Genomic DNA, 10,435 nt, shown 5'->3' with positions numbered 1-10,435 from the left:
TTGGCTCTATTTCCCTACACAGTTTTCAATACAGAGGGACAAATTCAGAAGCTCTATCCCATCCTGACAACCCAGATATCTACTTGTCACTGAGCACCTTCAAACTTTACAGTTTTAGCACTTGGAGTTGAGTATTTGACTAACTGTTGCTTCTCCTCTATATTTTAAGGGCTGGTTTTTAGGGGTTTTCCTCTGGAATATTCATTAACTACATGGCAATGTATTTGCTTGTTTCTCATGTGGCTGAGGCAGGTGGCTGAGCATGAAGTCCAATTGTTTGTTTTTTAATATTTGTCTTTGTATTACTGGTGGGGTACATTATAACATTAAACTCCAATGGGAAAATGTAATCCAAAAGTGTCCTGCTTATATTGTTCTATGCAGGAATTAATCACAAAGCAAGGAGTCAAAGTAACTTGCTTTCAAGCCTAATTTTACAAATTTTACATAATAAGCACATGGAGAGGGTAGTCAGGTTGTTAGACATAGAACAGAACATTTCTGCTCAGACTTGCCCAATGCAGTTTCCTTCGCTGTTACACACTTTTTTATTCCTAGAGTAGCCATCTCTTTTCCAATGTTCATTTCCTCAAAAGGTGGAAACGGGTGTCTGGAGGAGTCAATCAATATGAACACAAGACAACTGTTCTTTATGGTCACAGTATTGTGCTGTTCGTAGGCCTCCAAACCTACCATTCAGTGACATTGTTGCTACATCAGGCAAGGTTAATCCTACTTCATGGTATTTCAGGATTTATCAAATTTCCCTTGCTGCATATACCAAATCAAGAACTGTATTTTTTTGAGTGATTTATAGTGTAAATCAAATAAAACCTTCATAATGAGTATAGGCACCTTACCCAAATGTCATCCAGAAAAATCCCTGTTAGTCTTGTCTTTTAGTCTTTTGAATATCACCAGTGCTTACATAAAAGTTTAAATCTTCAGTTTGCATGTGAGTTTATTATGCCGGCCTCCCTGTACTTGCTTGGTAGTAACATTTATCTAACATTGTTCACCTGCATATTTCAAGGTGCTTTACAAAGTGTGTCTTCATTCCTGCCCTCAAATCCCAGGAAACTGAGTCACTCATCCAAGTCATAGCTGATAGCAATTCAAGTATCATAAGCATTTTAGGTAGCACTTTATTCCTACATACTGGTGGGTGTCCAGTGGTTCTGCTTATACACAGCAATTGTACGTTTATCAAGGTCGTTCCTACTCCAGCCATATACTAATCCCAAAGCTTGAGAACATAACTAAATGAGAAGAAACAAAATTATGCTGGATGCTAAGTAGCACATGCCAAAGTTCACTGAAGTCAACTGGAAAGCATCTTACAGGCTTCAAAATTACTTTGAAAGAGTTTTCAGTATAAGGGTTTTTATTATTACTATTACTTCAGGATCAGGTTTCCTGGCTTTAGAAAGAAGATAAATGGAGAGCTATTAATCTGATCTGTTTTGTAAAGTTTCACAGCATATCAGTAATGTATTTGCCCATTTCAGATTACATGAAGTCTCTGGACCTCCGGTCAAATAGCAAACACAATACACAGGTACTCTTGGCTTTCTTGGTACCAGTACGCTCTGTAGCCAGTTGTGAAGTCCAAGTTTGGTTTTCCTTCCAAGAGCCAAGCAATGCGACAGAATAGTTGGAGCAGGTTTCTGCTTCAGCAAGGACCCAAGCTTGGTTTTGGTCACACAAGGAGTAGCATTAATAATCCACCACTTAATTGCAGACACCTTCAGGGCAGAAATTGGCAGCCATTTAACATGATGGAGTAATGTTACACAATAGTTCATGACTGAAAGCAAAGAATCATGTATCCATTGAAAAGTCAATGAGACATTAACGGAGAGATTATAATTATAGCTGGAATTTGGACTGGATGTCAGGATTAGCACCTCTACTTGCAAAGAGTCCTGCAGGATGTTTAGTAACCATGCCACCCAATGAATTATATGATCTATGTCACTAATTGCAATGCTGCATTTACTTGGGAGCTCTTATTGTTGATTGCTCTGTAATTCTGTTTAAAATGTATGGAATGTGACAAGATCACATCTTGAGATGGCATGCAAGCTACAACTGCACTTAACTAGATCTCAAAGAATCTATGCATCTCTACCCTCTTGCCCTTTTCTTTTTCTGGTGTTTGTTGCACAGTCAAAGGAAACAGCTTTTTATGTGAATGATGATTAATAAGCAGCCCTGTTGAAGGGTGATGTAGCTGGTGTTAAGAACAGGCTGTTTTAATAGACACTTTAAAATGTGTTCTAACATGTGAAAATGATAGGCTGTCAAATTACCATTCAGGTGTACACCAAGATAATAGCATGCATTTGAGAAAAATGATAAGGTAAAATACACATTTTTACAGTATGAAGATGAATAGTGAAATATACACTCGCATGCCTCAATGTAAAGTAAGAGGAAAGAAGAAAAAAATCCATTTAGAGTGGAATTATGAGTAGTCTGGACATCTCCATTGCCTTGTGCTTGAAATATCAACTGAATGTGTCTGATCTGCTGTATTTGTGCTTGAATTAAAGATATAAAGCATTTGCAATGTCTGTTTATTGGCTGTTATCAAAATTTTTCCACAAGGATGAAGGCATCTCAAGACAGGACTTTGTTTAAAGATTATGGCTATAGTTTCACTATGCAAACTTTTAGGCAGAAACAGGATGGGATCTTTTCGAAAATAGCACAATTAATGGGAAACTGTTAATGAAAATGAAGCAGTAGGATGTCTGGTTTGCTTAAGATCAATGCCAAAACATCACTTTTCTTATTTGTGTAGAACCTTGACAAGTAGTAATTCAAGTTATGGGCTAGTGAAAGGATAGTTGTCTTTTTCTACTTTTTTGGGGGAAGTATACTGCAGTTCAGAATCCCCTTCCCTGATTGCTACATTAACCTCTTAAGAATAAAGTTCTTAAGTTGAAGTTTAACCTTAGATACATGTAGTGAATAATAGGCATTTTCCCATTCCTGCTAATGCTGCCATTTTCAAGCATCTGATAAATGTTAAGTCCTCTCCCTTTATGAAATGTTTTGATGTTCAGTTCTTATTTTGTTCTTTCATCTTTATGTGCCCAATAAAAGCATTCAGAACACTTCCCAAAGTAGCATGAGAGATGAGACATAGAGTGCCAGCCCTTTAAAGAACTAGATAAATGAACTCACACTGTTGCAGATGTATTTAAAAATCTAGGGGAAACTTCCTGTACTGATTCTTTGCTTTTCAGGATTTCTTAGTTAACAAGATAACCTTAGCAATTTGTGGTAGGATCTTCCAGTTATCTGAGTTTCAATGAGAAGGATATAGGGCCCAATGACATGCACGCTGCAGAGAGCTACTGAATCCATCAGAAAAGTTAAGTAAGTGTCACATTCGGTTAAGGATTTGCATGTACTGATGGTACTCAACTTGAACTAGAGCCAAAATGAAACAAGCCTTCAGAGGTGTACTTCAGGTGTATATTAGACTTTCACATAAAGGCTTGAACTCATGATCTAGCAGCTACAGACTTCTTAATGTTTAAGGTTACTCTAATTCTCCAGCTTGCTAAACTTTGAATAAAACAGATGTTTAGAAGTGGATCCCAATGTTTTCAATAGCATCTAGATGGGCTAATTGGGCTAAACTAGGGCTAGATTAACATACCCCTAGCTATGTGTAGCGACTGCAATCCAAATCTGAATGTAGAACCTGCATTTGGAGCTCAGGAAAATCCTGAAAGTTATTTCAGAAGTGAATAGGAATTCTGGTTGCATGAGTTCAGCTACCACTTTTAATTCAAATACAGAATCACAACCACTGATAAGGAGACAGAGTACTCTCTTTTTAGACACATCCTCTTTGATATTAAAAGATCCTGCAGATTCTCAACTGCATTTGTTTTGGATTCAAAAAATCAGGATCGTGTCTACTCTTTCCAGAAAAATTGGGTTCCTTTGAGTAGGTCCTGAATGTTCTTATGTATTGATCCCAGATTGAAAGGCTCATGTCCTGGTTCAAATAGATAAGAGTTGTTCCTCGTTTTGTCTCAGGGAAAAAACAGAACAAAAAAGCAATGCCCAGAATGCCAGCGTGAACCATGCAGGAAACTTTCCTCACCTGACTAGATTGCCCTGGGGAGACAGGGTAGATACCCTATGTGGAGTTGTTCCAAGCTCTTCAAACCAAGCATCAAAGCAGCAACCCTCTGGCTTAGAGGTGAGAAAATGATGCCCTGAGGCGCAGCTTCTGTGTCAGGCAGATAGCAAGCAATGGTCGTAAAACAATATTTGAAGAAAGGTAAAAAAGAACATGAGGGAAAGGGAACAGATTCTTATTAGCTGCAAAGTAAGGCTTTCGATCACAATCTCTGACAAAGAACAGCACTATTTGGACAGTAAATCACTGTGGCCCACTGAGAAACCTGTGCTGATAAAAGAGTCTGACAGGCCAGGGAAGAGGTTCAGGGTGGCTTGCAGGGAAAATCTTTCATTCCAAACACACACACCAGACCAGCAGAGGCAGGAGGAGCAGGTACAGGCAGGCAGTCCTGAACAGGAGGGTGAAATGGGATTTCAGTTCATTCTTTCTACAAAGAGGATAGGAAAGCCCCTCTCTGATGCTTTTATTTGGGGAAAAAGAGGGCTGCTTTAAGATGAAGGTTCTTCCACCTATGTCGTCTTCCCATCAGCTCCTGGGTCTAGTGACAGAACCCTAAATGACGGGGCAGCAAGGCACATCTATCAGTTTTGTGGAACAAACTTGAGCAAGCACCGCTTGTTTGATGGCAGCTAAGTATGGCTGTGGAAGGTATTTGCAAGTCATACAGCTGGATGCTTGTTAAAAAGCCCTGGAGAAAAAATAAAGTACATAGGAGCTGGTCAGACTTGAGCAAGATAAGTGATCTCGGTCACAATACAATGACATTGAGTGTATTCAGAGATCGCCCTTCATGCATTTGGTACACAGCCAGCAGGGTATGAGTAACCTATATAACATTGTGCATTTCTTGTAAAACTTGCACTTCTTTGAACCTGCTTACTTTATAGTGGCATGAATATCACATTCTTTCCCTTCCTTTTTCCTTCCCACTCTCGCCCTTATGCACTTTAGTTTTGCCCCCATAGCAAGAGGGGAGTTTAATGTGATGTAATTTACATCTCCTAGAGGTAAGAAGGAGGGAGATTGGAGGAAAAGCAGCTAATTGAAGAGTTTAAGCACTTTTCTCTCAATTCCTCAAACACTGTAGGTATGATATTTCACTATTATATAGAATTTGTGGGAGATGCCTGAAAGACCTGAATTAAAGAGGTCAATAGGAAGGAAAATAACAAGGAAACGTTTAAGAAAAGCCTAGGCAGATGTTCTGTTCCTTTCCTAATGGAAGGGACAGATATGGAAGACTACACTTTGCCACTGATACTAGATACCAACCTTGATTGTGACCTTCACTTTATTCCATTTTAACTATACCTGCTTTCCAGGGGCTATGCCATAGCTTTAGTGTAGAACCATCCCAATGCTTTCATAGGACTCTTACTTTCCAGCATTCCTCTTATGTTCCATCCCTCTGAAGTTTCACTGAGCTAGATATAAGGAATAGGTGATGAGAGAAAGCCCTTGCATGCAGTAGTTTGCCTCGGGCCATTTCTGCCAGACCTGTAAGAGTATATTGTGCCAACAGAACAGCAGAGAGGCTCAAAATGCATCAATGACACTATTTCTGAAATTTTAAGCAGTTATGAGTTTCTCATGGAGGTTATTCTGTGGTATCTAAAGGTACAAAACAGCAATGCTGTGGTTGTCACCCCTCTATATTTGAGGTTTACCTTCCACTGGTTGTAGCAGATTCTCCCTGCAATCAACACTTGCCCAGAACATCTTGCTGGGTCCTGTTTTTTGCATTTTACTACTGATCCAGCTAACCTGGCATTCACATGCTAAGTTGCAATTTACTTATGACCCTCCTTGGCACGCTTGAGGGAATGGAGAGGGAGAAAAGATACGTAGGTGTTGAAGCACTAGACTGTGCTATGAATGAGCAAAGATACATTTAGAAAGTATTAAACAGAGTATTAAAAAAAAAAAGCCACAAAAAACCCCCTATCAAACAGCTAGAGTCTACTGTCTTCCTTGTCTACTACGGAAAGCTTGAAAGGGGAATTCCGGCTTCTGCCATTATAAATAAATCGCCAACAGCAAGGAGGTACTAACTAGTCAGACACGGTACTTTCCCCAGGAGAAGAGTATCCTGTTATATCATTGAGAAACATTCTAACCTGAGGCAACTGATCTTAACAGTTCAGTGTCTTAAATTTAGGGAGAGAGAAAAGAACAATGATAGCACTTGCTCTTCATTGAGGCACTTGCCTCGAGAGGCCTCTCAATTCCACTTAGATTAACAAAGTCACTGTCCTTCTGTCAAGCTCTTACATGCAACACAGTTCTATAACTTCACTGATTAAGACTATTTAAATTGGGCAAACCTTATAAATCTTCTCACTGGAGAGACGGTGTCTTGGAGCCACTATCAAATCACACAAGTGGAGTCAAGTTAGATTAGATTACAGCTAGATCTATCCCAGCATCCTGTCTGTTACAATGGTCACCAGTGGATGCAAATGGAGAGCTTGTAAGAAACAAGGTTAAGTATAAAGTAATCCTGTACCAACTCAGTAGTCCCTCCAAGGAATTAGGGATGTTACAAATAGATGACTAATGCTCTCGTAACAGCCTTTCACCTGAATGAAAGCCACTTTTCCTACCTCCTCCATCTCTACTTTGAAACTGTGACTTTACAGTCAAGATGTATGCAGAAAAACATATCTGTGATGGGTTAAGATAGGAAAATTTCTTAGCAAAATTCCCACATGTTAACAAAAATTAATGTTGAGATGACAGAAGAACTTCAACTGAAGGGAGGGGTTAAGACAAAGTTTTCTTTCTTCTCTTCAAGGGGGCTTGACAAAGTCTTCATCTTTGTAACTAATAACCTGGCTTAAAAGCACTCATTCACTTCTTGACCTAACCCTGTATCTTTCGTCTTCCTTAAGAAAGCATTCACACAAGGCTGTTGTATGTTTGGGGACAGAGATGCTCTTGATCACTCAGGTTTAGTTCTATTTTATTTTTTTAAATAAAATATTAAGCCTAGGCACAAGGAAGACTAACTGCAGTACACTGTTCAGGCCAGTCAGAGAGGTTAGATGTCGGCTCAGTCTACTTCAGATAGAAAGGGGTAATGAAACTGGGCCTTCTAAATCCTTTGGTGGATGCTTTCGATAAGATGTTAACAAGTAAAGGAGCAATGGCAAGTACTTCTATGAACATAACCTCTGTTAATTCATATAAATGCTCATTCGCTTCTTCCTCCAAGAAATGGCTAGGTCTGTTTTGTTTTGAGTTGGAATGTTTCTTTTTTAATACAATGTAGAACTTTCTGCCTCATTTTAGTAGCAAAATGAATAATTTAGTGTAATCTGAACCTGTTTCTTTGTCTTGATTTGGCTGTCAGACACACCCCTCCCAGCCGCCTCAATTAAATTAATTGAAAGGCTTAATTGTGGGAGATACTGTCTTTTCTAACTGGAGCTGAAGGGCACAGACATCTCTTGGTAGTTTAGCTGTTTCCAACCAAGAGTAATGAGTGGTTAACATGTCCATGTTTCTCTATTCTAATACTCAACAATGAGTTATTTGGTGGACTGATCCGAGTGGTCACAAGCGTGCAGAAAACCAACTCAGAACGTATTTTCATGAGTAGATAGTGAAACATCCAGATAAGATACTTCTCTTTTCAAAGATCAGATCCAGTGAAGCTGGAAGAGGACATGTTGAGAAATTCCTTAAGTATTCACATGATGCTCTCTTATGTATATGGTGTCATACAGAACGGTATTTCAGAGTTCATATTCCAGAGACCCTCGCTCTTGGAGGTAACTCGCTTAAAGGTGATGTGACCATCCTGAACGGCTGCATTCACTAAAGCTAATTTCTTCCTTCTGTTTTGACTGAAAGAATTTTGTGCCAATGAGTTTGTTTTTTTCCTTCTTTAGAAGGTGCTGAGTAAATTGTTGCAGCCATGTATAATAACAAAAACAGTTTGACCTCTAATAATCAAGGGTACAGTATTTAACATATGTACATATTTCCAGCAGGCAGCCATGTCCCTTTGTTTTGCAAACTGTACAAGCATACTACAAAGGAATGGAGGCTTAAAATATGGGAAATTATGCCCTTTTGGTTGAAAGTACTTGGAAAAAGCCAACTCCAGACAGATTATTTTTAAGTATATCTAGATGCTTCAAACTGCAGATGGGAGGTGCTCCTGAAAGGCTTATTAGACGCTTGTCTAAAAATCTGAGTACTAGGCACCTTCTACATTTCTAAATATGGTCTAGGCATTTCTTATTCTACCTTCAGCTGCTGAACATTAACAATTTACTCTGAACTTGAATATGTCTCTGCTTAATACAAGAGAAGAATGTAGCTAAATAAAGACTATGACTTCTCCCCGCCCCCCCCCCCCCCCAAAACCTAGACAGAGCTAAAGGACCAAATGAAGTTTTACTACAATACCGAAAACATAATGCAATCAAAAATTAAATGCTGCAATGATCCCATGACAGAACAAAATGTTGTGCTCCTACTCTGTCCTCTAACACTGCTGTCGTCTTCTTCCTCCTCTTCCTTCTCCATCTCCTTCTTGCCCCTTAAAATGGTTAAAGATCAACAAGTTGCAATCTGGACCGAGTGTGTGGCCACCCAGGTCACTGCACTGAGGACAAGTGCCGGGGAAAGCAGATAGACTACATTATTTGAAAGAAAAAGCCAATAACTTTCTTTTACTTCCCCTCATCCGAGGTCAGTACCTAAAAGAGATTTTTTTTTTCTTAAACAACACTGTATTCCACCTAGAAAAGGGGAATTTATGCACAACTACCAGGCTGCAGAACATAAGCTGCTACTCTTGATCCTTTTTAAAACATACAGAAATATAGGTGGATTAAATCATGCTGTATAACAACTGGGGGTAAATAATGCTATGCTGTAGGCTCCATACTCAGGTATTCAAAAGAAAAGACCTAATTTTACATGTAATTACCTTGCTATCAGTTTCTAGAACCTACCTGCCAATGAAACATCCAGTGTGGGAGGCCCTCATTTGAGGCATGGAGTATGATGGTAGGCAGTGGGGGAGGCCCAATCTCCCTAAAATTCTCTGACCCATGTGTGCACCCAGGGATGTATCTCTTTTGTATCAGTATGCATCTGTTTCTTACAAGAACACATCTACTTACTGTCCTGTAGACCCTGAGAGTTAAGAGCAGGTATGGCTGAAAGTCTTCTTCAAACCTTTCCAAGGTCAGAATGCAGACCCCCTGCGGCAGCTCTGACCTGTCTCACCACAGTACAGATACGCTACCGTTCTGACAGGCTGGCAGTTCATCACCCAGATGAAAGGCTCTGATCTCCCCTGTTTGTCAGCAGAGCTGTCACAGGTGAAATTTTGCAGATTTCCAAAGGTAGGTGAATTACAGAGTCAAACATGACTCGGGGGCAGAGGCAGAGAGGAGGGCAGGGAGTATGCAGTTATAATTTCTTTAAGTCTTCAAGATGTCTCAGGCATGGTACTTGGTGCTTCTGTTTGGCTCTTGCCCATGACTGTACTGGAAGAGGCCTAAGGGACAGTTGTTGGAATTCTTCAGATGTCAGGGATCTGCTGCTCAGCCAATAGGCTACATATGGATTTCTCAGATCTAGCAGGTGAAGATTTAAGCCCTGTATTGAGCCATCTTCAAAATTTTCAGACTTCCAATATTCGCACTACGTAGGGCCTTCTGAGCTTAAAAGCTTTACTTTCTTATACATGAAACTTTACTTACTTTTCCATGAAGTCTTTTATTTTGAAGTAGCTAGGAATCTTATGAGCATGGAAACATGAATCCTGTATATCCAGTAGAGACCCCTGATACAGGGTTCTGAATCTGATGGTAAATCCAATGTTGCAGTTCAGAACGCAGAATGAGACTTAATTTTTTGTGGTGAGTTGTGAATAACAATAATGAATGGCAGCTAGTTGTGTTCCTTTTTTATAGTGGAAAGCTGGAAACAGCCACAGACCAATAATCATTTGAAGGACTCTTCAAAAAAGAAGCAGCAGACATCTCAGGAAAAGCCTAACCATGACTGATAGTAGAGGAAAGAGAAAGGTTGTAGGTTTATCAAGCAGGAAAAATAGTTACACTGAAAGCAAAAAGTGCAGTAAGCAGAACTGATCAATCTATACACCACTTACATGTTCCCTAGCTAATCTTTCTGGTATTCCAATAATAATTGGGCAGTGTTCTACTTTCTCTGTAAATGATCAAGCATTTAGCAAGTAAACTATGTAGCAAATACTAGTGATCTTCATTAAGTAATAGATTT

The sequence above is a fragment of the Buteo buteo genome, chromosome 11 (assembly GCF_964188355.1).
Source record: "Buteo buteo chromosome 11, bButBut1.hap1.1, whole genome shotgun sequence".
NCBI lineage: Eukaryota > Metazoa > Chordata > Aves > Accipitriformes > Accipitridae > Buteo > Buteo buteo.
Note: the sequence above shows the minus strand (reverse complement) of the source record.